We start from the raw sequence: 26,296 nt of genomic DNA on the forward strand, positions 1-26,296 counted from the left end.
ATGGGCACAAAGGGACTCCTGTACCCTCAGATGCTGTGGCTGCTCCTCTGGGTACAGCTGTGCAGGGGTAAGTGCCTTGTCCCACCACCCAGGGACAGCGGGTACCAGTGTAGTCATGGGGATCTCTCTGGAAATGGGGTTTCTTTGCAGGTGCTACTGAGACAAGGGGCAGAGGGTGCTCAGTTCCATGGAGCCTGTGCCTTTCTCTGTGCCCGTCGGGGTGGGAGAGCGTATCTCCTTTCCCAGGGGTACAGTGTTCAGGGCAGCCTGTGCCTGGCTGGATTCGCACCCTGTCCTGGGGTACCTTTTGGGATCCCTTGTTTCCAGCACTCTGCCTCTGGAGCTAGTGGTGGCCTCACTGGTGATGGCAGCACCCAGAGATCTCCAGGGCACTGCCAACCTCTGGGGTGCCCCAGAGGGTTTGTGTGCTGCTCACCACCCTCTTGTTCCAGGGGAATCCTGACCTCACAAGGGCAGTTTCTGCCCCACGAGAGAAGAGGACGGGAGACATCTGCAGAACAGAGATGTACTCTTGGGGGGACTGGCCCAGTGCAGGGGCTGGGCTGACTCCAGGGTAGTGGGGGATGTGTGTGGGGGGATGCTCTGGATCATCTCAGTGGGAATAGAGAAAGCCCTGGAGGTGGGATGGATCTGGATGGTGCCAGGGCTGCCAGGGTGCCAGGCAAACCTGGGTACACAGGACTGTTCAGGGTGTGCTGGGCTGGGGAGGAGTGAGTGTCCAGTGCACGGCTAGGCAGTGTGTGGGTGGGCATGGGTGGGGGGCAGGTGGGAAGAGGTACCTTGTGTGGTGGGACGGAGAATGACCCAGCAGTGCTGGAACTGGGCACCCTGAGCCTTGCACAGCTTTTGGGGATAGAAGGGACCCTCACACTGCACTGGGTACAGCCGAGAGGGGAGTGGGCTCCCACCCTGGCACTTCTGACTCTATGCAGGCAGGAGGTTCCCCCAGATCTGCAGCACCGAGGCTCAGCACTCTCCTGACTTCTCCAATGTTGATGTTTGAAGGTGCTGCAGAGGTGAGGCTGGTGGATGGCAGCAGGCTCTGTGCTGGGTGAGTGGAGGTGAAACACCAAGGCCAGTGAGGGACCGTGTATGATGACTACCGGGGCATGAATGATGCACCAGTGGTTTGTAAGCGGCTGGGCTGTGGGTCTGCTGTTGGAGCTCCTAAGTACGGACACTTTGGGCCAGGATCTGGCCCTATTTGGATGGATGATGTCAGCTGTAATGCCACTGAATCTGCCCTGTCTGACTGCACACATGCAGGATGGGATGAACACAACTGTGAGCACTTCTGTGATGCTGGAGTGATATGTTCAGGTAAGGGGTCACCTCGTTCCCCATCTTTGGAGCCAGAATGGGCAAGGAGACCTGGCTGTGCCCTTTGGGAGCAACAAACATGCTGGGGCAGGGCCAAGTGCAGCCAATCATGCTGCTGAGCTTGGACTGTTGTTGCTGGTGTAACCAGTCCCAGAGGAAAGCTGTGACAGCCCTGAGTGGACACGACCCCATGAAGGCAGCACTGACCAGCTGTCCAACCCCTCCTGACTGCCCACAGGGGTTGTTCCCCCTCAGAGACGTGTACCTCAGTGGACTTGGAGGGACGTTTCAGAGAGCATGAGTGCTGGGCCCTGGATAGAGGAGCAGGCGGCGCACAGCCCATCGTTGACCATCCCCAGGACTCGGCTGTGTGGTCCTACACTGCCAGGCTTAAAAAGCTTGGCAGCTGCTTGACTCTGGCTGCTTCCTTTGCATCAACACATGCAAAGGCTGGTGCTGGGATATCCGAGGTGCTGTGACAGCCCTGTGAAGACCGGACCCCATGCAGGCAGCGCTGACCAGATGCCCACCCCCTCCTGCCTGCCCACAGCTCCCCACACTGACCCACTAAACAGGGTCTTTGCCAGCACTTATTGATTCTCGTCTGTGCCTGCTGTGACCCTCTGAGGCAGTGTAAGACCAGGGGGACATGAGGGTCTCCTGCCCCCTGCCTGGCCATTGGCCTGGGACCTGTGCACCTCTGGGCAGAGTATGGTTTCCCTGGCTGAGAACATCCCACCTCCAGCAGGCATTGGAAGGCTCTGGACAGGCACCAGCTGTGACAACAGCTTCTGCACTTCTGTGCTTTGTGACATCTGCCATCGAAAAGGAAACTCCCAAAATCTCAGGAAAACCCCTGGAATCACAGTGCAGATCTGGTTGCACCAAAGTGATGAAGGTCCTGCCTGGCCTGAAGCTCTGCAGGGGCTGAGCAGGCTGCAGCAGTCATCATCATCTGGGCCAGTTCTCCTCTCCTGGACTCCAACTGCTCACATTCCTGCAGTGCTGGGAGGACCATGCCAGGCAGCACAGTGAACCTTGTGTGTGAGTACTTTGTTTGAGCAGTAACTGTGGCTGTGAGTGTATGGCAGACACATAGCTCGAATGCTCTGATGGTGTAGAGAAGGGATGAAGGGGTCTTGGATGTGTTTGTGTCACCAGGACTCCCCCAACAGCTTTCTCTGGAATGTGCAATGGGCAGTTTGGTCGCATTTTCTATGATTCCATGAGATGATGTGGGATGTGGGCATGTAACTGCCAGAGTGCTCTGGGAACTTCCAGTTGAACTTCTTTGTTGTTTTAGGGTTTTTTTTCCAGGATTTGTCCAGCTGGTGGAGGGGAAGAACCACTGCTCAGGACATGTAGAGATCCACGATGGAGACCAGTGGAAAACTGTTTGTGATTCCCACTTTGGTCCCAAAGCTGCTGAGGTGGTCTGCAGGGAGCTGCAGTGTGGCGTGGTCCTGCCTATGGCTGGAGGAGGTCACTTTGGAGAAGGAATTGCTCCCATGTGGGATGCAAAGCTGCAGTGTGTGGCGAATGAGTCCCTCCTGTCCTTCTGCCCCAAGGGATTCTCCAGGGACCTGGCCTGCACCCAGATGAACAGCGCTGTTGTCAGCTGCACATGTAAGGACTCAGGGTGGAGTGTTGAACACTGGGGCTGTGCCAGGGTTCGGGGCAGAGAGCAAGGACCATGTTGGGCAGGGTGGGTGTTAGGACAGCATGGGTCATGGGACTGTCTGCAGCATGAAATCAGTGCAGAAGGAGAAGAAAGGTGTGCTGTCCCTCTGTCCTCTCCTCCAGATTCAAAGAGTACAAAAGCAACAAGCCACCCTCTCTCCTTCTCCTCTGTCCCCAGAGTACACAGGGTTCAGGCTGGTGAATGGAAGCACGGCATGTGCGGGGAGGGTGGAGGTCCAGATTCTGGGGACCTGGGGGACCATCTGTGGTTCCTGCTGAGATCTCTTGGATGCCCACATTCTCTGTCGTCAACTCAATTGCGATTTTTCTGAGTCCATTCCTAGAGGAGAGCATTTTGGGAGAGACACTGGCCCCGTCTGGAGAGACTCATTCCACTGTGACAGGACTGAAACCCACCTGGGACAGTGCCCAGTGATCATGCTGGGAGCCTCCCCATGCTCCCGTGGGAACAATGCTGCTGTCATTTGCTCAGGCAAGTTCCAGGAAAATGGTGCATTAACTCTATTTGCCCTTTTTGCGAGACATGGGCACCCAAAGCAGGGGTCCCATGGGAGCACCAGGCTGAATTTTCCCTGGTGGAACCCTGACTTCCCCAGGAGCTGCCTGGAGAGCTTTCCCTGCTCAGATTGACTGCTCTGCTCTGGGAGACCTGAGGTCTGAATGGAGGCAGGTGTCTGCCCCCTGGGCAGCAGCTTAGGCCCCGGCACCTCTGCCAGGCCTGGGGTCTGTGGGATGAGCCCAGGACAGGGCTGCGTGGCTCTGCTCCATCCCTTCAGCTGCAAACAGCTGCTTCCCGTCCCCACGGAGAGCCCTGCAGAGATTCATCCCACCACTCAAGCAGCAGCTGCCTTCATGCTCCCAGCAGAAGCAAACCTGGGTGTGAGCTGCAGAAGGGACCCACAACTTTGCCCTTGCTTCTTGTCGGCACAGGGCTCAATCTTGTCCTGTTTAGTCAGAAAATCCCCCCTTGCCCTCTTCCCTGAAGGCTGCCATGCTGCCCAGTGCCGCTGATGACTGTGGCACCTCTGCTCTCCCCAGGCCCAGCTGAATCTGCATCCCTGTGACTGGTGGGCAGAGGGAGCCGGTGCAATGGGTGAGTGGAGATCTTCCAGCGTGGGAGGTGGGGCAGAGTCCTGGATGACCAGTGGGACATGCAGGAGGCCAGCGTGGTGTGCCAGCAGCTGCAGTGTGGAGAGGCAGAAAAAGCCTACAACCCCCCAAAGCCTGAGCGAGGGATGGGCCCTGTGGGGCTGCGAGGGGTCTGATGCACAGAACACGAGGCCAACCTGAGCCTCTGCAAGACCTCCCTGCCTGAGAGTGCCCTGTTGGGAGGGATTGTGGAGGACATGGGAGTGATTTGCTGGGGTGAGCGGCACTGCACAGGCCTACAGATGATGGGGAGGGGGCCAGCCACCCCCTGACAGCAATTGGGGTTTCTCCCCACTGCAGGGAGCTGGCAGGTCTGGCTGGTGAATGGGCCTGGGTGCTGCGCAGGGAGAGTGGAGATCTACTACCAGGGCAGCAGTGGGACTCTCTGTGATGATGACTGGGACTTGTCCGATGCTGCCGCCATTTGCCACCAGCTGTGCTGCAGAGGGGCGGTGAAGGCAGCCAGCTTGGCTAGGTTTGGAGAAGGCTTTGGGCAGATCTGGCTGGACGGTGTGAACTGTTCCAGGGCCGAAGTTGCTCTTTGGGACTGCGCTGCCGGGCCCTGGGGGGCAATATGACTGCGGGCACAAACAGGACGTGGGCATCATCTGCTCAGGTCTGTGCTGGGAGATGTGCTGGGAGCCTGGTTCCTCGGGAGGGCAGGACGCAGGAAAGCCAGGCATGGCCCAGGCTGTCCCCGGATGAGCCCCTGCCTGAGCCCGTCCTATAGACAACTGTGGGAGCAAAATAACAGACTCAACGACAGATCAATATGATCATAGTTGAAGACACTTTATTGCTCTAACAGAGTTATATTTATACCTGTCTTATTTCCGTACACGCGACATGCTGTTATTTGATTGGATAAACAGCTTGTCCACGAGCTGTTCGCGCACATAGCTACATTGCTGATTGTCTCTTTCTACTACATCATGCATCCCCATATATGGTAGCTGTTTGCATTCTTGCAGTTAACTGCTTCTTGCCAGTTCCTGCTTTTATGCTTGCTCAAGCAACTTTTGCTGTTTACATTGTGTCCTTGGACCAGGACCTAATCAGCAAGGCTTGGTGGATAGTCCATGAGGCTGTTGTAGTGTCCTCGTTCAGTCAAGTACATTGCCACAATTCGCCACACTCTTTTGATGACATTATTTATCATATCGGAAACACACTTAAAAATACAAGGTACAATAATGAGCACTATAGCTATTACAATCAAAATCATTAATCCTTGCTTTACTAAATCAAGAAGCCATCACATAAGTCTCCAGCCCTCAAATAATTGATCTAACCCCGCATCGGTCACTGTCTAGTAGAAAAAATGCGCGGGGCACACCAGCAAATCAGACAGCAACTGATGAGTTTGTTCTAAGCCAAGCGTAAATCAAAAAATTACACTAAATAGCACAAATTTCTCAAACAAGCTGGTTCTATAAGTACTAATCTATGAGAACTACAGCAAAAATATCCTCTCTTTTGCACAGTTCCTAACTGATTTACCCTGTTACCCCTAATACATAGAGGACTAAATGTACGATTTAGATAAACATGTTGACTACCATTATAATGTATTATATACTTTCCACAGTACCTACAAAAACAAATTACATATAGACTATAAGCATGCCAGATAGGACAAACTTGACTACTCGGTTTTGTTGTCACCGGAATCTTCTAAGTTGTCAAGTACAATGTTCCTCCCATTCACTTCTGCAGGAGTGTTCCACGGCTTTACCCAGCGGGCAGGAATCCACGTAGGGCCAGATTCTGTAATGACACACATACATCGTCTGGCAATTATTTGTACATCAGCAGGTCCAGTCCATTGACCTGTATTTAGATCTTTGTACATGACCTTGATTCCTGCAGTTTTTCATACAGACAATTCGTTACCTGATGCGCTGTTGTGAATGACCATCGGAGGGTTATCGGGATTTCCTGTCAATCACAAAATATTAAGAACATATAGTGCTTTCCATATTCTCTCTTGTGGGGATATGCCAATTTCCCCCATTTTTTTGTTTTATAAGGAGATTCTTAAGTGTCTGATGTGCTCGTTCTACAATTGCCTGACCAGTTGGCGAGTGTGGAATACCAGTGTGATGCCTAATACCCCACAACTTACAGAAGTCTGCAAAAGTATGGGAAATATAGGCAGGTCCATTGTCAGTTTTTATTGCATGAGGTACACCCAAGACTGCAAAGCAGCCTCGGAGGTGCTTCTTAACATGCTTAGCCATTTCTCCTGTCAGAGGAGTCGCCCACATAGCTACAGAATAAGTATCAATAGTTACATGTACATATTTTAGTCTTCCAAACTCTGGGACATGAGTGACATCCATCTGCCATAATTGGAGAGGTAACAAACCTCGGGGATTGACTCCGAGACCTATACAAAATCCCATTTTTTGGCAATCAGGACAGGATTGTACAATTCCCTGAGCATCTGTAATGGAAATTGTGAATTGTTGTGAAAGCACTTTGGAACCCTGGTGAAAGAAAGCATGATATAGTTTAGCCTGTTCAAAGTGATTTATCAGAGGCCCAGTCCATAGTGGAGCAGCAAGCCTATCTGTGCAGTCATTTCCTTCCGTTAGGCCTCCTGGTAATCCTGAATGTCTATGAATGTGAGTGATAAAATACGGAACTGTTCTTAGGTTTAAATACTGTAATAATTCCTGGAAAAGTGAAAATAGAACTAGATTACTGATTTCTTTTAAGACTGAATTTTCTATGCGTTGTACTACGCCTACAGCATACAAGGAATCTGATACAATATTTACAGGGTTAGAAGACCATTTCGCAAATACCCATACTACAGCTCTTAGCTCTAATGTTTGTAAGGAGTCATTTACAGTACCGGGAATAATTTTGTCAGCCCATCTATCGTTTTCTTTCCAGATTATAGCAGCCCTCTTGCTATTTTTGCTGGCATCCGTAAAAACCGTCAACCCAGGCACCGTCATTTCAGACCTGATTGGAAAGGTATCAAAAACATTATTACATAAAAAAGAGAATAGTTTGTGTGCTGAGTATACATTGTTAATTAGTCCTGCAAATTCAGCTAGTGCTACCTGTATGACCTGTGAATGCCTTAATGCCCATTCCAAGTAGGTCTATACTAGTGGAACGGTGATAGAGCTAGGATCTCGACCCGCTATCTCTAGCAATCATGAACGACCTTTCATGATTATCTGAGCATAAAGTTCAAGTCGAGTAACAATAGATTTCCTCTGTCTGAAGGGTAGGAATATCCATTTGAGTATCTTTAAAGGATCCTTTTCTTTTGTATCCCATTGGGCTATTATGGCAAATGGGTGATAGTTATCCCTTTCTCCCTGGATTATTATGAGTTGAATATCTAGTTCTGGAATATAGCGATGTGCCTTGAACATTGTAATCTTCTCTAGTATGTGTTGCAACGCTAAATTTTGACGATCTGTTAATTGCCGTTTGTCCTCTGCATTATTGCTAGTTAAGAGGAGTGGGAGTAATGAAGCTAAATCCTCATTGGTAATTCCACGGAGATTTCTTATCCATTGGGTGTCTCCTACCAACTTCTGAGCATCATTCAGTGTTTTAATTTCTGTGTTCGGGGTAATTTTTTGCGGTTTTACTTGAGACCCAGTGATAACCCATCCCAGGTAATTCCATGGAGCACTTCTTTGACTCTTTTCAAGTGCAATCTTAAGCTTCTTAGCCTCTAAGCATGGCAATAGAGTTTTCAAGATTTCTTCAGCATTCATGTCCTTTCTAGCTATCAGTATATCATCCATATAATGATATATCAGCAACTGTTTAAACTGTTTCCTTACGGGTTCTAAAGCCCAAGCAACAAACAGCTGACACATTGTTGGTGAATTTTTCATGCCTTGAGGTAGAACTACCCAATGATAACGTTTCGCTGGCTCTGCTTTATTGATAGAGGGTACTGTAAAAGCGAATTTTTCATGATCTTCAGGATGTAATGGAATCGTAAAAAACCAGTCCTTCAGATCAATTATCAATAGGTTCCAATCTTTAGGGATCATGACCGGCGAAGGTAATCCTGGTTGTAGGGCTCCCATGTCATGCATAACTGCATTGATTGCCTGTAAATCATGCAACAGATGCCACTTTCCACTTTTCTTGGGAATGGTAAAGATTGGAGTGTTCCAAGGACTTGTCGATGGGACAATATGTCCTGCAGTTAATTGTTCTGTTACTAACTCTTGAATTTTGGACAGCTTTTCGGTACTAAGTGGCCACTGATCAATCCAGACGGGAGCATCGGTTTTCCATTTTAGTTTAAGGACTGGCTGTCCTTCAATGGCCGCTCCTAAAAATTCTGAGTGACCAATTTAGCTCCCATCTGGCTCAGGATGTCGCAGCCTAGCAGAGCAATTGGAATGTTTAACACATATGGGCGTGTCTTAATTCTCAGTCCATCAGTAAGGCAGAAATCTAGGTGATACTTGCTGATATTAGATGATTGTATTCCTCCAATACCAAAAGACTCCGTCTGTGGACTGAATCATAGGCCAATGTGAAGGCCATTTTGAAAGGGGTATAACAGTGACATCAGCTCCAGTGTCTATAATAATTTTTAATGTCAGAGTTTCATTGCTTGGTCCTACAATTTTAACAGTCTCCTCAGGTTTTGATTTTTGGATGTTTAATGCGAGCAATATTTCCGGCGGTCCAGTGGACCCAAAACCTGTATTCCCTCTTATTCGTTCCCCAGATTTGGGCACACATGATTTAAACTGAATCAATTGTGCTATTTTTGCTCCTTTTGAGATGTTTACTGGTGGTGCTATGGTTTGGACCATGATCCTTATTACACCTGTGTAATTGGCATCAATCACACCAGGTAGGACAAAAATCCCTTGTTTTGATGTTGATGATCATCCCAATAATAACGCACATAACCCGTAACCGAGAGGACTTTTCATATTGGATGGAATGCAATTCACCTTTGAATCTACCAATGTTATTTCTACTGTTGTTTCCACGTCCACTCCGGCACTTCCTGCTGTGGCAGAGGGGACGCTGTCCAGACACCCTGCATTTGTGTCATAGCATGCTGGGGTGTCGCGCTTTTCTGGAAGTTTCCCAAAATACGACCATTAATGTCAAACCTTGATCTACATTCTCTTTCCGCATGTCATCTTTTCCCACAACAGGCACGTCTTTTCCTTACTACTCAGACACTGTGATTTAAAATGCCTAGATTTTCCACAATTAAAACATTTTTTGTTTGCCTTTCCTCCCTTTTTGTCTGTTACTAACGGACATACTGCGGCAGCAAAAGCACTAGCAAGCATCGCAGCCTTACTCTGTTCTCCCAACCTCTCACGTCTCTAACATTTCCCCAACATGAGCACCTTTGGGTAATGTTAATAGCATACCTTTGTTTGAGGATTAGCATTCTCAAAAGCCAATTGGTCCAACATCCTAGCTTTCATTTCAGCATCCAGATGTGGATGAGCATCTAAAGCAGAGTGCAACTGATCTACAAATTTGGGAAATGACTCTGAGTCCTCTTGGCGTACTGAGACATATGAGGGAGAGTGTTTTCCCTCTTCTGGTACAGTGTACGGAGCTTTATACGCTTGTTCCTGTGATTGTTGTAACACTGCAGTGAGAAGTCGTGACTGCACTTGAACATCTGAAAACTGCCCACTGCCCATTAACATTTGAGACCTTATCTAGTAAAAGGGATCATTAGGATTTCAATTAAAATTTTGTGCTTCAGCCTGCTCACACAGATCCTGCCATTTTTGAAAAAATAACAACTGCTGTGAAGGGGATAACAAAGTGCGCACAAGCATTCGTACGTCGTAAGGAGCTAGCGTATATCCTGTAAATATATGCTGCAAAATAGCTTGAGTATATCGTGACTTTAAACTGTACTGAGCTATCACAGTTTTTGCCTCTTTTACAACTTGCCAATGAAACGATACCCACTGAGCCGGAGCGTTCCCTCCCCCTGCTATGGCAGGAAAAGCCATAGGGGAAGGTAAAATTTCCCCTTCTATTAAAGCATCGTGAATGATTCCCTGCCATTTGCCATGAAGGTCGCTATTCTCTTTAAGGGGTGATTCAGGAATTAAGCTAGAATGGGGTTAAAGGAAAGGATTAGAGGGGTTGGATTGACAAGAAACGTCCAAGGATACAGGCACTGCTGGTCTCTGTCTCACTGCAGTTTCCAGCTGAGTCAACCTTTCGGCAACTTTTGCAGCTGTTGGGCTATGTCCAGGGGCTGTTCTCCTCGCTCTTCTGGTGATCTGGATGTAGAAGGGGGTAAGGGTGGATATAGACGCGGCACTTCTCGTAGCGGAACTTCTTGCGCTTTATATTCGGCAGAGGAGGGAAATCTTCCGAATGGTCATTAGATGGCGGCATCTCCCTAGAAATCTGCTTCGGGCATACTTCGGGCGGAATGACTTCCTCCCCTTCCCTAGGTTCGGCAGGGTTGTTTGGGGACATAGAAACAGGGGGTGCAAAGGCGACAACGCCAGGTAGGGTGAGGCCAAAAGTACTCTGGGCAGGGTCATGCTTTTCTTTCCTTTTCTTTTCATTGTCACCAGGACATGGAGTGAGTGCAGCGAAAGCAGAAGCCGCAGCTTTACAACTGGCTTTCATATCTTGAAGCGTGGTCTTAATTAACTTCCATAATGTAGCGAGACCTTTAACTTCTTTTGAGCTATTACTAATGCTATCCCATAGGGCCTCTCCGATAGCTTCCCAAGTGCATAAGTCAAAAGCAGTTCCTACATCAATCAATAACCCTTGATCTCTGCTCCATAATAGAAGCAGTCTTCAACAGGTTTTGTCATATTTTATACCTCTCGTAGAGAGTATATGTTGGAGGAGCTTTAATGCTGCCTCTTCCTCTTTAGAGACCATCTGCCCCATCTCCTCCTCCAACTGCTTACTTCTTCTTTTAGGTAAGTTCTCCATCTCCTTAACGGGTGCTCCTCTCCTTGTTGAGAGAATTCAAAGGCTAGCCTTTCCGTCTCTTGTGGACGCTTCAGCCAGGGCAGCTGAACTATCGGTTGGGATCCTCCTGTCACTCTTCTCTTTTCGTTCATTTCCAAACGGTCCAAAAGATCTGAGGGTCCCTGTTCAGGCACCAATTGTGAGAGCAAAATAATGGACTCAACGACAGATCAATATGATCGTAGTTGAAGACACTTTATTGCTCTAACAGAGCAATATTTATACCTGTCTTATTTCCGTACATGCGACATGCTGTTATTTGATTGGATAAACAGTTTGTCCACGAGCTGTTCGCGCACATACCTACATTGCTGATTGGTTCTTGCTACTACATCATGCGTCCCCATATATATGATAGCTGTTTACATTCTTGTAGTTAACTGCTTCTTGCCAGTTCCTGCTTTAATGCTTGCTCAAGCAACTTTTGCTGTTTACATTGTGTCCTTGGACCAGGACCTAATCAGCAAGGCTTGGTGGATAGTCCATGAGGCTGTTGTAATGTCCTCGTTCGGTCAAGTACATTGCCACGGACAACGATCCATGGGTGCCCTCAGTCCCACTGGGGTTCCCTGGGAAGCTCAGGTGTCTCCCAGGCTTAGTGAGGAGACCAGGAGTGACTGTCATCAGGGACTTCTCTGTGTCCCTGGGTGCAAGAGGGACTTGCTAGCCGTGACCCTGCCTGGCTGGGGGCCTGGGGAGCGCAGAGGTGTTCTGGCTACCACAGCCCCAGACCAGCCTGTTCCTCTTGCTGCCTTTCCTCACAGAGTTCGTGGCCTTGAGACTGGAGAACAGTGACACCTGCTCCGGGTGCCTGCAGGTTTCCTACAGTGGAATGTGGGGAAGTGTTTGTTCAACTTGACGACTCCTGACGTGGTGTCCCTGGCGTGCAAGGAGCTGGGCTGTGGGGACAGAGGATTCCTGGAAACAGCCCTGCCCCATGGCAGGGTGTCTGGCCCTGACTGGCTGGATTACGTGCAGTGTGGGGAGACAAACACCTCCTTCTGGCAGTGTCCCTCCACTCCCTGGGACCCACAGTCCTGCAATGACCTGCAAGAAGAAATGCACATCACCTGCAATAGTAACTCTGAGTCACTCAGGCACTGGTGTCACCTCAGTTTCTGCTCCCCTCTGGGCATGGGCAAATGCAGAGAAAGAGATGGAGGGGCTTTCCCTTTACATGTCAGACCCTTCTGCTCCTGATGGCACAAATGTGACCTCAGCTCTCAGAGCCCCACATGTGCAGCAGCACTTGCCACCCACCAGTGCCCAGGGGAGACAGAAACATCTCCAGGTGAGGTCTCAGCAGATACCAGATAGGGTTCAGAGGAGCTTCCCCTCCACTGAAACCCCTCTGCTGCTCTATGACCAAGATGGAACAAAGAGGCACAAGCAGAGCTCAGCCTCACTCTCTTATGCACAATCCTCCGAGTCAGCCCCTTCACCACAGTGTTTCCTTCTTCAGGGAGATGCCTGGAAATGCCCCCAGAGCCTTGGGCCCCATGCCCCAACTCCACCAGCTGCACAGGTAGGGAGCTGCTCCTCTGTATAGTCCTCTTGCCTGGCAGGGCTCTGCTGTCTGAGTGCCATGAGAGGTCTTTGTCTTCTCCAGACAGGGAGAAGATCTGTGCTGTGGGAGGTGATGACGAGTGCTCAGGCAGAGTGGAGGTCTGGCATCACAGCTCCTGGGGGACAATGTGCGATGACTCCTGGGACATGCGGGATGCCCAAGTGGTGTGCAGGCAGCTGGGCTGTGGCCCCGCAGTGTCTGCCCTGCATGAGGCTGCTTTTGGGGTGGGGCAAGGCCCGATCTGGCTGGAGCAGGTGGAGTGCCGGGGGACAGAGTCATCTCTGCAGGACTGCTGGGCGCAGCCTGGGGACGGACATGCTTGCCAGCATAAGGAAGATGCTGCCATGTGCTGCTCGAGTGAGCAGCAGGGCTGGGACCCCTTGCTCAGGTATTGGCAGGGAGCTGGGGAAGGCCTTTCACCCACTTGGCCCCTGACCTCCCAAGAACAAGAAAGTTCCTGTGGAGTGCAGCAGCCTGGTGCCAAGCAGGGAGCAGCCTCGGTGGAACTGGATGTCCTCTGGCCACTGCTCGTGGGGCCCTGCAGCTCCAGGACTATCCCTTGGCCTGCCTGTGCCTGCCACCCAGAGCAGAGACCCTGGACCCTGGACCCTGGCCTGGTCTTTCTAGTGCTACAGGAGTGGCAATTTGGGTGGGATGTGTCAGGGACATCTACAGACATACACACCGTGTGTTGGAGAGGAGGATCCCTGGTACGTGCACTCCCACCCTCTCAGCCCAGCTCTCCTTTTCTTCCTCTGCAGCTACACCCAGAACAGCAGCATCCCCACCCCAAGCAGGTAACTTGTCCTCCCCTCAGGGCTGGCTATCCTCAGGGCCAGGCTCTGACCCACAGTTGAGTGGAAGGAGCTCCTCGCTGGAGTGTGAAACTCCCAGGAGGAGGCACTGGTGTGGTTGTGTGGGAGTTGAGGAGGATTGTAATTTACTCAGCAGGGTGGAAACTTCTCCATCACTCCCTGCTGGGGCCCTCCACCCCCTGCTGCCTTGTGTGATGGGGTTCAGGTCTGGTGCTGCTTCTGCCTCTCCCAGGACTGGTGCTGCCCCTTCCATATTCTTGCCTGTGCAGATCCCACCCAGGGCCATCCGACTGGGAGTGGGAGAGTCTCAGTGCCTGTCGTCACCTGCATCATCTTGGGGGCCCTTCTCTGCCTGGTCCTGGCCCTTCTGGCTGGGCAAGTGCTCAGTGCCAGGGATGGGTGCAGAGGTGGGTCCTTCCACAGAGGTCCCAGTGATGCCTCCTGGAAGGGCTGTTGGTGCTGTGGGGTGTCAGTAAGGGGCACAAGCAGAGCTGAGGGGATGAGACTGTGTGCTGCCACCTGTCCCAGGCACCTCCTCATTGACTGGCCACAGGGCACCAGGAGCAAGGGGTGGAGAGAGCCCAGAGGTCGTGGGACATAGTGATGGGGCAAGGAGAGACATGACAGAGCAGGACCGGGGAAGATGTTAGCCTGGAGGAAATAGCCAAGGTTGGCAGTGCTGTGGGTGTTGCTGGAGGGGGCTCTGGGGCAATGGAAAAGGCAGGAGGAGCACAGAGCAGCAGGATCCATCTCCATGGTGTCAGGCCTCTGCGCTGACCTTCTGCCTAGTGCTGCCCACCCCTTGACAGGGCAGAGGCCATGCTATGGAGTCATGGGGCAGAAAAGGGTTCAGGTCCAGGTGAAAAGGAAACATGGGAGTTGCTCTGGGGTCAGACAAGGGGAACGTGACCCAGGGACTGGAAGAACATGAGCAAGGGGCATGACCCAGAGACCAGAAGAGCATGAACACTGTCACCAAAAGGATGATGTGAGGATGAGACTGCCCCAGATAATCTCCACAGCGATATGACCCTCACTGGGGATGTGGCAGCTGTTCCTGGACAGGACAGTGGGGCTGTGCTGTTGAAGTGGTCCAGGGCTGGCCCATGGAACAGATCTGGGTGAGCACAGTGAGGTCCCATTGCCCCTCTGCCTTTCCCTATGCCAGCCCTGCCTCTGTCTCCAGGCTCTAGGAGAGCTCAGGAACTCTTCCCCAAGGCTGTGTACGAGGAGATCAGTTACAGCCCAGCATGGGAGAAGCAGGCGAGGTTTGGTTGCTCAGGTGGGTGTGGGTCCTCCCTGGAGTCACATCTGCAGGACCCTTTCCCCTGGCCCCAACCCAGTGCTCATTCTCTGAAGCCTCCCAGCCTGTGGTCCGTGCAGCACTGTGTGGTCTGTGGGGAGAGCACTCAGGTCCTGGGCCCAGGAGAGGAGCTGCCTCTCAACCAGCTTTGCCCATCAGAGTTGGACAGCTCCCCTCTTCCTGCCCCTGCACCCCATATTACACCAGAGGAGTGAGGGAAGCCCTGTCCTGGGGCAGCTCTGGGAGCATCTTTGAGACAGGGTTTGTCCCAGGGGAGCAGGGAGAATTTCCAGCCCTCCTCCCCATGTAGCCCCAGCTCTATGGATCACTCTTCCTCAGCAGCGCTGACCGTGAGCCAGGTCAGTGGGTTTGCTCCATAACACCAGCTGCGCATCTCTCCAGGCTCCTCTTCAGAGGAATCCCTGACCCAGCTGCAGCTCTGCCCTGAGGTCAGCGAAGAGGAATCAGCACCAGGTAACAGAGCAGGAAGGGGTTGATCTCCCTGCAGACAGATGATGGACAGAGATGTCACTGAGTGTCACTGCCAGAGATGGGGAGGACTTGAGGGTCTCCTGTGGTGCTACCAACACCAGTGTCTCAGCCCTGTGTCCCTGCTCATCCTCCTATTCTCTGCTCTGCAAGATGTATCCTTTCACTGTCGCCAGCTCCCCCGTCTTTTTGGATGTTCTTATTCTGCCCGGGGATGACCCAGTGGATGGCTATGATGATGCCAGGGAGGTTTCTGACCCTGGAGAGGACATTGCCCCTGGGCAGGGAGCTTGGGAAATGCCCAGGGTGCCAGAGAAGGGAGCAGGACCCAGGGGTGTACCCAGAGGTGAGAGGGAAACTTAGAGCTGCTGGTTCCTGGGGTACCATTCCTGCTGCCATCCTAGTTGATGTTGTACTGAGACCTAAACCTCCTGGGAAGGGGGAACTGCTCCAGGAGTTTTCTGTGGAGGAATTGAAGGGTGGGAGAAGGAGCTGAATGTAGTGAGGAGCAGGGAGGAAGGTGATGTGTAGACCCTATGGGGTGAACTGCAATGTCCTGCCTTGCTGCTTGCAGGGGGCAACCTGCCCTCCCAGAGAAGGGCCACGGTCCATGCAGCTGAAGGAGACACCTCATCCCTGTCCCTGGGGAGCATGGGCTATGATGATGCTGAAGAGGTCTCTCTGGCACATCTTCATGAGGACACAGAGGCTGTGACACCGGAACTGGGTGCACAGCAGTCCCTGAGCCCCACAACAGCAGAGCCCATCTCCGCTGTGCAGCTGGGTGCAGCCAGGAGGTAGGAGATGTTTGTGCAGCTGGGAGAGCTATGAGCACCAGGGAGCCGTCTCCCTTTACCCATGGGCATCAGAAACAGCCCAGAGTTTCCTCTGTTATTTTTTTCTATTTTTACACTATACATCATATTTGTTCTTATTAAAAGTCTCAGGGGGCTTTGACCCAGAGATGGTCTGTGCCTGCCCAGATGTCAGGAAATCTTCCTGAGTTTGATTAGGGGGAGCACAGAACAAAGACATAGTGGTGGGGAGGGGGCATGTCTCAGGGGCAGCAAGCTTGGGCTCAGGCTCTGGGGCTGTGAGAGCCTCTGGTCCCTGGGGAATAATCCAGCTGACAGAGATGTTTCCATCCTTCTTGCCACAGACAATTTCTAGTCAAAAAGGCCCTCTAATAGGTCCCATGGTTCAACCCAGTGGGAGTGCCCATTTCTTCACTGGCCAGCCTGTTCCAATGCCTGACATTACTCTCTGGGAAGAAATTGTTCCCAATATCCAGTCTAAACCTCTCCTCGTGCAACTTGAGGCCACTTGCAGTCCATCAGCGAGGCACACAGTGGTAGCAGCAGCTAGTTCCTGTGGCTGAGCACTAGACCAGGGCAGACAGCAGACTTCCTGGAGGCAAGGAAACCCAAGGAAGAGGCGTTTCTGGCATTCATAGAGTCATAGAATCATTTCAGTTGGAAGAAACCCTCAGGATCATTGAGTCCAGCCATAACATAACCTAACCTAACCTAACTCTAACACTAAACCATGTCCCTGAGAAACTCATCTAAACGCCTTTTAAACACCTTCATGGATGGTGACTTGTGAGAGTCGGTCTGAAGAACAGTTTCTGCCTGAACATCGCCATCAGGGACTTGGAGAACAGAATGGACTGAGAGAAAGAACTGGACAATGATTTGGAGAGAGGCCTGAAGCAAGGAATTGTGTTGTGAAGGTCTCTCCGACCCAGGGACAATAACTGCTGTCCAGAAGATGGATTTTCACCTGCTGCCTGAGCCAAACTTGCCCTCCACCTCCTCCCTGTAACAAAGGCCAACGAAGAAGAGCATGCGCAGAGGCTCGTCAAGGGTCTTGAGGTCACCCAATGGACCAGTAAGAGACCCCTGAACCGAGGCGACGCAGGCGCAGACGGGCCCTGGCAAGTGAAGCGGGGACTCTTTGGGCCTGTGCAGTTAAGCCTGGATTGCGCAATAAAGGCGGAGATTGGCCTCGATCTACGGGAGTGTGGGGGGGTGAAGAAGCATAAAAGACAACTCCTGACGGGACATCATGGAGATCTCCCCACCGGAGGACCCTGAACCACGACAGAGGACCGGAAGGACTCCCGTCATGGGACCTGAGACCAGAGGGACACCTTTGGAGCTCATTCGGTGGTAAACCCAGCCTCATTTTCCGCCTTTTCTTTTTACCTTTCCCTTTTCCTCTACTCTCTTTCTATCGTGTGCTGCTTTACGGGCAAATTAATAAAGCAACACTGCTTGATTGAATTATAACCCCTTGGCATTTTGGTTGCCTTAATTTTGCGCCTCGAGGTCAAGGTAAACGAACCATCACGAGTCCATCACTGAATGGACCGTGACATGACTCCACCACTTACCTGAGCAGCCTGTTCCAATGCCTGACAACCATTTCCATGAAGAAGTTTTTCCTTATATCAAATCTAAACCTCCCCTGGCACAACCTGAGGCCGTTTCCTCTTGTCCTATCCCTTGCTACTTGGGAGAAGAGATCAACACCCTCCATGCTACAACCTCCTTTCAGGTAGTTGTAGACCGCAATAAGGTCTCACATCAGCTTTCTTTTCTCCAGACTAAACAACCCCAGTTCCCTCAACCGCTCCTCATAAGACTTGTGTTCCATGCCCCTCACCAGCTTCATTGCCCTCCTCTGCACTCTCTGTAGTATTTCAATGTCCTTCTTTATGATGAGGGGCCCAAAACTGAACACAGTATTCAAGGTGGGGCCTCACCAGCGCCAAGAAGCAGCAGATCTCATGAGAGGCTGATGCAGAGGGGGCATTGCCAGGAGATTTATACAGCCCCTGGGGAGCGCAGGGGACTGTGGAGCACAGGAACAGGGCCAGCAAACAGAGGTGAGGCAGTTAGCATGGCAGTTTGTGCAGAAGGGCAAGCAGGAAGTGTGAGGAAGCTCTGCCAGCTCAGGAGATTAGTTCAGTTAGTGGTCATCACCCTCACAGAAGGAGCCTAACTATGGTAGCCACCTGGAGGAACAGTAAGTCCCCTGTATTTGCCACGAAGGAGACAGCAACCCAAGACAGAGCTGCCATGGAAACATGCAACTGTCCAGACCTCAGGCTGCAGGGAATGCCAGAGTCTCTCACTGGCGTGGAAGAGCAGGAGAGAGAACAGCAGTGTGAGGTGTGACCAAGCGGATGACCTGCTCAGCCTGGTGGTAGAGTTAAAAGAGGAGGTAGAAAGGTTGAGAAGAATCAAAGAGGAGAAGAAGGAAATAGACTGGTGGGATCAAGCTCTGGCTTCTCTGAGACATGAAAGGCCACCACCAGATAACCAAGACCAAGAGAGTCCATTATTCTCCCCCTGCGTGACTGAAGGCAGTAGGTCGAGGGAAAGGGGTGAATGGAAACAATTCCACACCCGAGGTGGGAGGTGAAACATCCCCTTGCCCACCCCACCCTCCCATGTGCCCCTATACAACAGGTATGAGGCTCTGGAAGTGGAAGGCCAGTCAATGGCCAATGAAAACGAAGGACCATCTACACCACAGGTGCTCACACAATCTGAAAGGCCTGCCCCAGTATTATGACCACCTTCACAAGAAAGAAGAGAAGGGTTATAGTTTTAGGTGACTCCCTTATGGGGGGTACAGAGGGTCCAATATGCCGGAAGAACCCTCTTCTTAGGGAGGTCTGCTGCCTTCCTGGGGCCCGGGTTAAGGACATCACCAGGAAACTCCCTAGCCTGACATGGCCCTTGGACTACTACCCATTGCTCGTCTTTCATGTGGATAGTGATGAGTCTGTGACCCATAGTCCAAGGGAGATTAAGAGGTACTTCAGGACCTTGGGACGGTTGGTGAGGGAATCAAGTGCACAGGTTACTTTCTCCTCTCTTCTTCCAGTTATGGGCAGCGACAATAGAAGAAACAGACAGGTGCACTCTATTAACACATGGCTTCATGGTTGGTGTCGCCGCCACAATTTTGGCTTTTTTGATAATGGGTTTGCTGGCATCGGATGGAGTTCACCTTTCACATAGGGGGAAGAGGGTCTTTGCACACAAGCTATCATGGCTTATTGACAGGGCTTTAAACTGGACATGATGGAGGAGGAGGATGTAATCAGGCTCACTTGCAACATGCTGTGTGACGAGACAGCAAGCATACAGGGGCAAGGTGAAGCATTCTCTAAACTGATGAGTTTAGGGAGCAGGATCCAAACTGGTGATGCTCACACAATCAAATCCAACTGGGGAACATGCCAGACCAACCAGAGCAGCAACAAATATTCCTTAGCTGTTTCCCAAGGTGAGAACCAGAAGGTCAATCAACTCAAGGGTACACATGGCTGCAGTAGATCTTTCTGCAGCCCTCATGAGAAACCTGAATACTTGAGGGCTTCTCTGAAGTGTCTATACACCAGCACATGCAGCATGGGTAACAAACAGGAAGAATTAGAGATCTATGTGCATTCACAGGGCCATGATCTCATTGCAGTTACACAGACATGGTGGGACAGCTCACACAACTGGAATGTTGTCATGGAAGGCTCTGTACTTTTTAGGAAAGAAAGGCCAGCAAGGCGAGGTGGAGGAGTTGCACTTCATGTGAGAGAGCAACTCAAATGTCTTGAACTCTGCCTAGTGGGGGATGACAAATGAGTTGAGTCCTTATGGGTAAAAATTAGGGGACAAGCTAACAAGCGGGACACTGTTGTGAGTGTTTACTACAGGCCACCCGATCAGGAAGAAAAAGTTGATGAGGCTTTCAGCTGGAGGTATCCTCATGATCAAATGCCCTGGTTCTCATGGGAGATTTCAATCACCCTGACATCTGCTGGGTGGGCAACACAGCTAAGCACGCATAGACCAGCAGGCTCCTACAGATAACTGGCGACAACTTTTTGACACAGAAGGTGGAGGAGCCAACGAGGAGAGGCATACTGCTGGACCTCGTCCTAACAAACCAAGAAGAACTGGTTGGAGATGTCATGGTTGGGGGCAGCCTCAGCTGCAGCGACCATGAGATGGTGAAGTTCAGGATCGTGCATGGAGGAAGCAAGACAGTAAGTAGACCTAAACCATGGACTCTGGCAGGGTGAACTTTGGCCTCTTCAAGGTCCTGCTAGGAAGAATCCCCATGAGAGAGGGCTCTAGAAGGTAGGGGAGTCCAAGAGAGCTGGCTAGAATTCAAACATCACTTCCTCCAAACTTAAGACTGATGCATCCCTGTGAGGAAGAAATCAAGTAAAGGAAGTAAGAGTCCGGCATGGATGAATAAGGAACTCCTGTCAAAACTCAGATGGAAGAAGGATGTTTATGTAATGTGGAAAAAGGGACAGACCACCTGGGAAGAATATAAGGAGGCTGTTAGAGTATGCAGAGATACAGTGACAAGGCCAAGCTCCACTTGGAAGCAAATCTGGCCAGGGATGCCAAGGACAACAAGAAGGGCTTGTTCAAGTACGTGAGCAGTGAAAGGAAAGTTAGGGAAAATGTAGGTCTGCTGCTGAATGAGGTGGGTACCCTGGAGATGGAAGATAGAAAGAAGGTAGAGTTACTGAATGCTTTCTTAGCTTCCATCTTTACTTCTAAGACCGGCCCCCAGGTATCCCAGACCCTAGAGATAGGAGAGCAAGTCTGGCAAATGGCTGCCCTTCCCAGCCCTGTTTCTCTCTTTCTTTGGGGACAGCAGGGTTTTCTCACTCTTTCGTCACCCAATTTCAGCTCTGTTTCCATCTGCCAATCACTCTGACATGTCTCTGCTCTGAAGCCAAACCTTTACACAAACAGGGTCTTGGACACTTGGCACAAGGTTTCCTTGTGACAAGTCAGAGCTTGGCCTGGTGCTACAGCTGAGATGCCACCGCCTAAATGTGCACTGACGCCCTCAGCCAAGGGAAGAGCCAGGGTGAGCTGGAGCCTGTTGCTTTTGATATCCATGGTGTAACTACCAAGGTGCGGCGGGACAAGTCACACAACTTGGGGTGTGACGCGAGGGTTCTGCGAACTTCACGGCACGATCAATATGATCATCATGAGCCAAATTTATTGTTAGTTACACAGAAGTATTTATACCTTCTTAACACAATTACATACTATGTCTATGTTACAACTTGAACAATGATTGTCTATTACACAGACAATGACTTTCTATTACATAGAGGAAGAAGAGCATTGATCATTTATTATTATCTATCAAGAGAAAGCAGAATCTTATCCTTTTGGCAGAAGCAAATGGTTCAGGATGTGACTTGCAGTTACACAGAACTGGGTGCTTTCCTCCCTGCACCTGCATCTGGGAGTTTCTCTCCTCCTGCTGTTTCTACATGCCTGACTTACAATACACAATGACTACCTTTGAAACACTGGGTTGTTCACATTCAGATGACAAAAGTCCTGTAAAAACTCATCAACAGGGGTGGATGGATATAGTATTTTCATCGGAGACAGGCTGGAAAAATCAGGAGTTGGATTCCCTCAAAGTAAAGAAATTACTTGGATGTATGGAGCTCCTTAATGGGGTGAGTGATAAGCTGGGTTTGGCCTTATGCATGAGGGTCAGAGCAGGGGCCAGTAAAGGCAACACCATGGTGGGAAATGAGGAATCCGCAGTCAGGGCGGGGAAGAATCTGGATAAGTTTCTGGATATAGAAGCTTGGACCTCACTGGAGACTTAATGATCCTGACATTTTCTGGAAGAGGAACACAGAAGGATGCAAACAGCCCAGGTGATTTCTGGAGTGTCTTGGGAAAGCTTCATAGTACAGCCACCAGATGGCTGTCACAAATGGGTAATTTAGATTGCTTAAGTGCAACTTCATGAAGTTTGGTGGCAAGGTTCACTCTATCACTGTACAGCACAATCATGTGAACAGTTATTCAAAACTATCAAGGCAAATCAAAGTCATCAGGCCATAAATCAAAGTTACTCATATAAAATCAAAGTTATCAGATCACAAATCAAAGTTACGAAGCTACAAGTCAAAGTTACCATACTACAAGGTTATCTGTGATATCAGTCACTTACCAAAGATCTGCTGTTGGTAAAAAGTCTCTCTGCCTTGAGGAGCAACCTTGAGAGGTGTCCCAACTCAAGGGCAGTTCACCACCACGCAGCCACTCTGCCTAGCAGGGAGAGCTCAGAGAAGGCTCACTTAGGCTGTCATATTTATAGAACGAAGTGGTTGGCTCATAGTCAAATTACATGTGATGAGAAAGGTGTGCATGAGACTCATTGTATCCACAACTATCTTTGCTCCTTTATAAAGGAACCTTGGAAAAACCACCTGCTCTTCATGTGTTAATGGCATGACTGGTGTTCCAAAGTAATAGGCGTCGATGCTCCCTGTGTCAAATTGTTCCTGTGTGGGTTTTCAGAGAACAGATTGAAACTAGAGGCATTCTTGGCTCGTTTATGGCTCAGGCCTTTCCCTCCTTTGGAGCCTGTACCAAACTAGAACTAGTTTGGTTAAGGAGTCAAGTACATCCATCACAATGGGCCAACAAGTGTAACGCAAGCCTGGATGTGGTACATGCAGGCAAGGAAGAGCTGGTTAGGGATGTGAGGGTCAACGTGAGCTTTGGCTGTCATGACACTGAAACAGTGGGGTCCAGCTCCCAGGGAGAGTGAGGAAGGAAAATAGTAGGCTGCAAATGCCAGACATTAGAGGAGCAGACTTTGTCCTGTTCTGGGGAGTTTTAGTGGGTTCTCATGGTTGGCAGCATTGAAAGACAGCAGATCTCAGCACAGTCTGTGTGCAGGGGCTGCATCCTCCAAGAAATGGTCTATATCAAAACTCAGTTGAAACTTCTAAGTAAATTCAAGGGCACCACAACAAGCTGTTACTACTTCAGCGACAGTTATGAGAAGAAACAAGATAATATGAGATCACTCCTCGATTTAGTAATAATAAATATAGACAAATTTCAGATATGTTGTGTGCTCTTTGACTCCATTATCACCAGCAAGGTCTCCCAGGCCTTTGTGCCTCAATGCAGGACTCTAGAGGAAAAAAGTCAAGAGTGGATAGGAATCAGACCAGGGGCTACTTGAGCAAACACAAATGTTACCGGTCGAAAGGGACCAGATGCATAAATCTCTATTTACAAAGAGAGAGAGAAAAAAGTCATCAGTTTGCTGGTCCATGTCCATGGCCTATGAAAAAAGACAAGAATTTACGAAGTTCTGAAATTAAGACTTCTTACATAATAAATATATCCAGGTCTTTTCTGCACTTTTCAACTTCTGCCAAACCTCTTCCTTCAGGGGTTCATGCAGCTGCCCACAGAGCGGTGGCCACTGCCTCCAAGATTCCCAGGGGTGGCTGAAGCCCCAACATGGGAGTGAGAAATGGCACCCAGGGTTGACAGGAGCCTTTCTGGAGCAGGAACTGGTGGACAGGTAGATTTGGCCAGAGCATCTCAGCTGAGACAACTGATTTCTCTCCCTTGAGTAGAAAGGGAAGCCTGGACAGTTGCACCTAAGCTGTCCAGCTTTGTAGAAGAATGAGAAATGAAGATCCTTCTGTAACCCAGATGTGTTTGGGTTAGTGCAGATTTGGCTATTCAAAAGAGTCCATTGAATTCACATTGTCTCTTTGCTTCCTTCTGTGGATTGAGGGAGTTTGTGACTTTAGTGTGTGACTCTGTGAGTAAATATGAACAAGGTCCAGGGAAAGTAGTGCTTTTGGGGTGTTTAGAATCTGTGCTTCACTCGAAAACATGTTTCCAACTGGTCTAAGGCCATCCACTATCAAAAGTGGACTTCAGAGGAGCTAATGTGGACTTAGTATATAGAAGTGTATTTTTTTAATTGAACCATGTCTTCCTTTGGGTTTTGTGATTTATTTTGGGTTTGGGTTTTTTTTTGGTGTGTTTTGTTTGTTTGTTTGGTTGGTTTTTAAATTCAGCAATATCCATCTATGTGCAGCATGTTCTCCAAGTAAAACAAGTGGAAACTGGTGCCCAGTCCCTGAAACATGCAGCTACAGACTTCAGTGGCAAAAGCTCAGTTTTGAACAAGCCTGCTCTAAGTCCCAGGTGGCTCATGAGAGAAATGTGGGTTGAGAGCTGGGACAAAAACTGGCCATAGAGTGTCTGACATACAGGGTCTTGACTTCCTTGCATATTCATTCTCTGTTTGGAGACATTCTATTTCAATACCATTTAGAGATTACCAATCTCACTGAACATGCAAGCAGAAAAAGGAAGAAAAGTGAAAGAAAAAGAAATCCTTCCTTATTGTCTTTTATTATTTAAATATTTTCTGTTTTGAAATCTCTCTAATTAACCAGGTAAGAACTGAGGAATTAAGAAAATTATGCCTAGAGACTTGTATTGTGCAGCATTTTGCAAGTTCTTGAGCCCTCTGGTGCCAAGTTGCTGAACTGCAGAACCTGGAAGTGGATTTAGCTGGCATCTACAGAAGTAAAAGTCAGCAGCAAAGCTCCAAGTTTCTGAGGGTGTTAGTGGGCCCCACTGAGGGCTATCATGGAAAAGAACATGGAGAGAATGAGCAGACGGTTGCTGTCCCTTTGGGTTGGTGAAGTCAGAGACACTGGTTACAGGTTGAAAATCAAAAGTGGAGGTTGCTGTGAAAGCCTTTGATGTGTTTCATCAAGCAGGATGTCAAGCCCTGACCCTCATACTCTAAGAATGGGGATCTCTTCCCTCATGGGATGCTCAGGGCTCTTCCTGGGAGCACTGAGATGTGGAGTGTGTGATGCTGAGGGCAGGACACTGATACGACTCCTCCCAGGCTCTCTGGAGGGTGGGGGAGGAGGTAACAAAGCACTGGAGCTGCAAGGAACTGGTATCCTCTCAAGGGCCTCAGTGGGAGTCACAGCAGCCATAGTCGAAAGAACAAGGATTTCAGTTATGTTGTGGATTCCCAGCCCCCACAAAGGGACCATCCCCACCCCAGGCTGTCCTACGCTGTCCTATGCCTGTGCCTCCATCTCTGCAGATTTTAACCAACACCCCTGATCCCCCACCTCACTCTGACCCCATCATGTCCCCAGTTTATGGATGACTGTGTCCTCACTGACAATTAGTGCAAACACAAAGCTGTCATTTTCTGATGTTTTGCCAATGGCTGTAAGTTCCCAATAAGCTTTGCAACTTCTTCCAAAGCCCTGCAAATGCTTCTTAAACACCTAAGATGTCCCAGCCCACAGACTCATTTGAATCCTCTATTGCTGTCCATATATCCCATTACATTCTCCTTCTTCTGCAGCCTCAAAATCAAAACTCAACCTATTTCACTTCAGCATGACGCCCTCCCATCCCCCTCTATTTTACAGCTTCTTCCTGTCTGTAACATACACTCATGACTCCCTCCCTGCATGCAACGTGTCTTATAAACCCTTTCCCTTCCCCTGAAGTGATGAGATATCACTCCAGGAAGTTCGTGCTTCCTTCATGCTCAAGGATGTTTCCTGAGGCCCACCCAAGTCTGGGGACAGAAGAAAGAGCAAAGTTACCTCATGTGGATGACTGAGCACAGCCACCCCAGCAGTGGGCATTCCCCATCTGCCAGGCTGAGGCCTGCACACAAGATGGAAATGTCTCTGTCATCTCTGATTTGCACGGGAGGGACCTTCCTTCCTGCCATCTTCTCAGGACAATCCCCTTCTTCAACCTCTATCTGAAGAGACCAACGCTTTTTCTTTTCTGGCCTCAGTCATGGTTTAAAGATTTGCAAAAGTCATCAGCCATCCCCTTGTTTCTCCCTGAGATCCCCTGACCCTCTCTCCTACACCTACAGATGGCAAATCACTGCTGCTCAGGGTCACACACTCTTCAGAAGTGGGTTTGAAATTCCTGGATCTTCCTGGTAGTTACTATAAACTTTATTATCGCCCTCCAGAACTCATGGTGAGCTTTCCTGGCCATAACAGGGCCTTTTTGACCACCTCTTAGGAAACAGTTGTCTTTTTATGATTGTCTACGC

At 49.9% G+C, this 26,296-nt stretch overlaps 1 pseudogene; it reads left to right on the top strand.

Annotated features, from left to right (window-relative positions):
* LOC135997020 (scavenger receptor cysteine-rich type 1 protein M130-like) lies at positions 1-25,375 on the top strand (annotated as a pseudogene).
* Positions 25,376-26,296: the final 921 nt, after the last annotated feature.

The sequence above is a fragment of the Caloenas nicobarica genome, chromosome 21, assembly GCF_036013445.1.
Source record: "Caloenas nicobarica isolate bCalNic1 chromosome 21, bCalNic1.hap1, whole genome shotgun sequence".
NCBI lineage: Eukaryota > Metazoa > Chordata > Aves > Columbiformes > Columbidae > Caloenas > Caloenas nicobarica.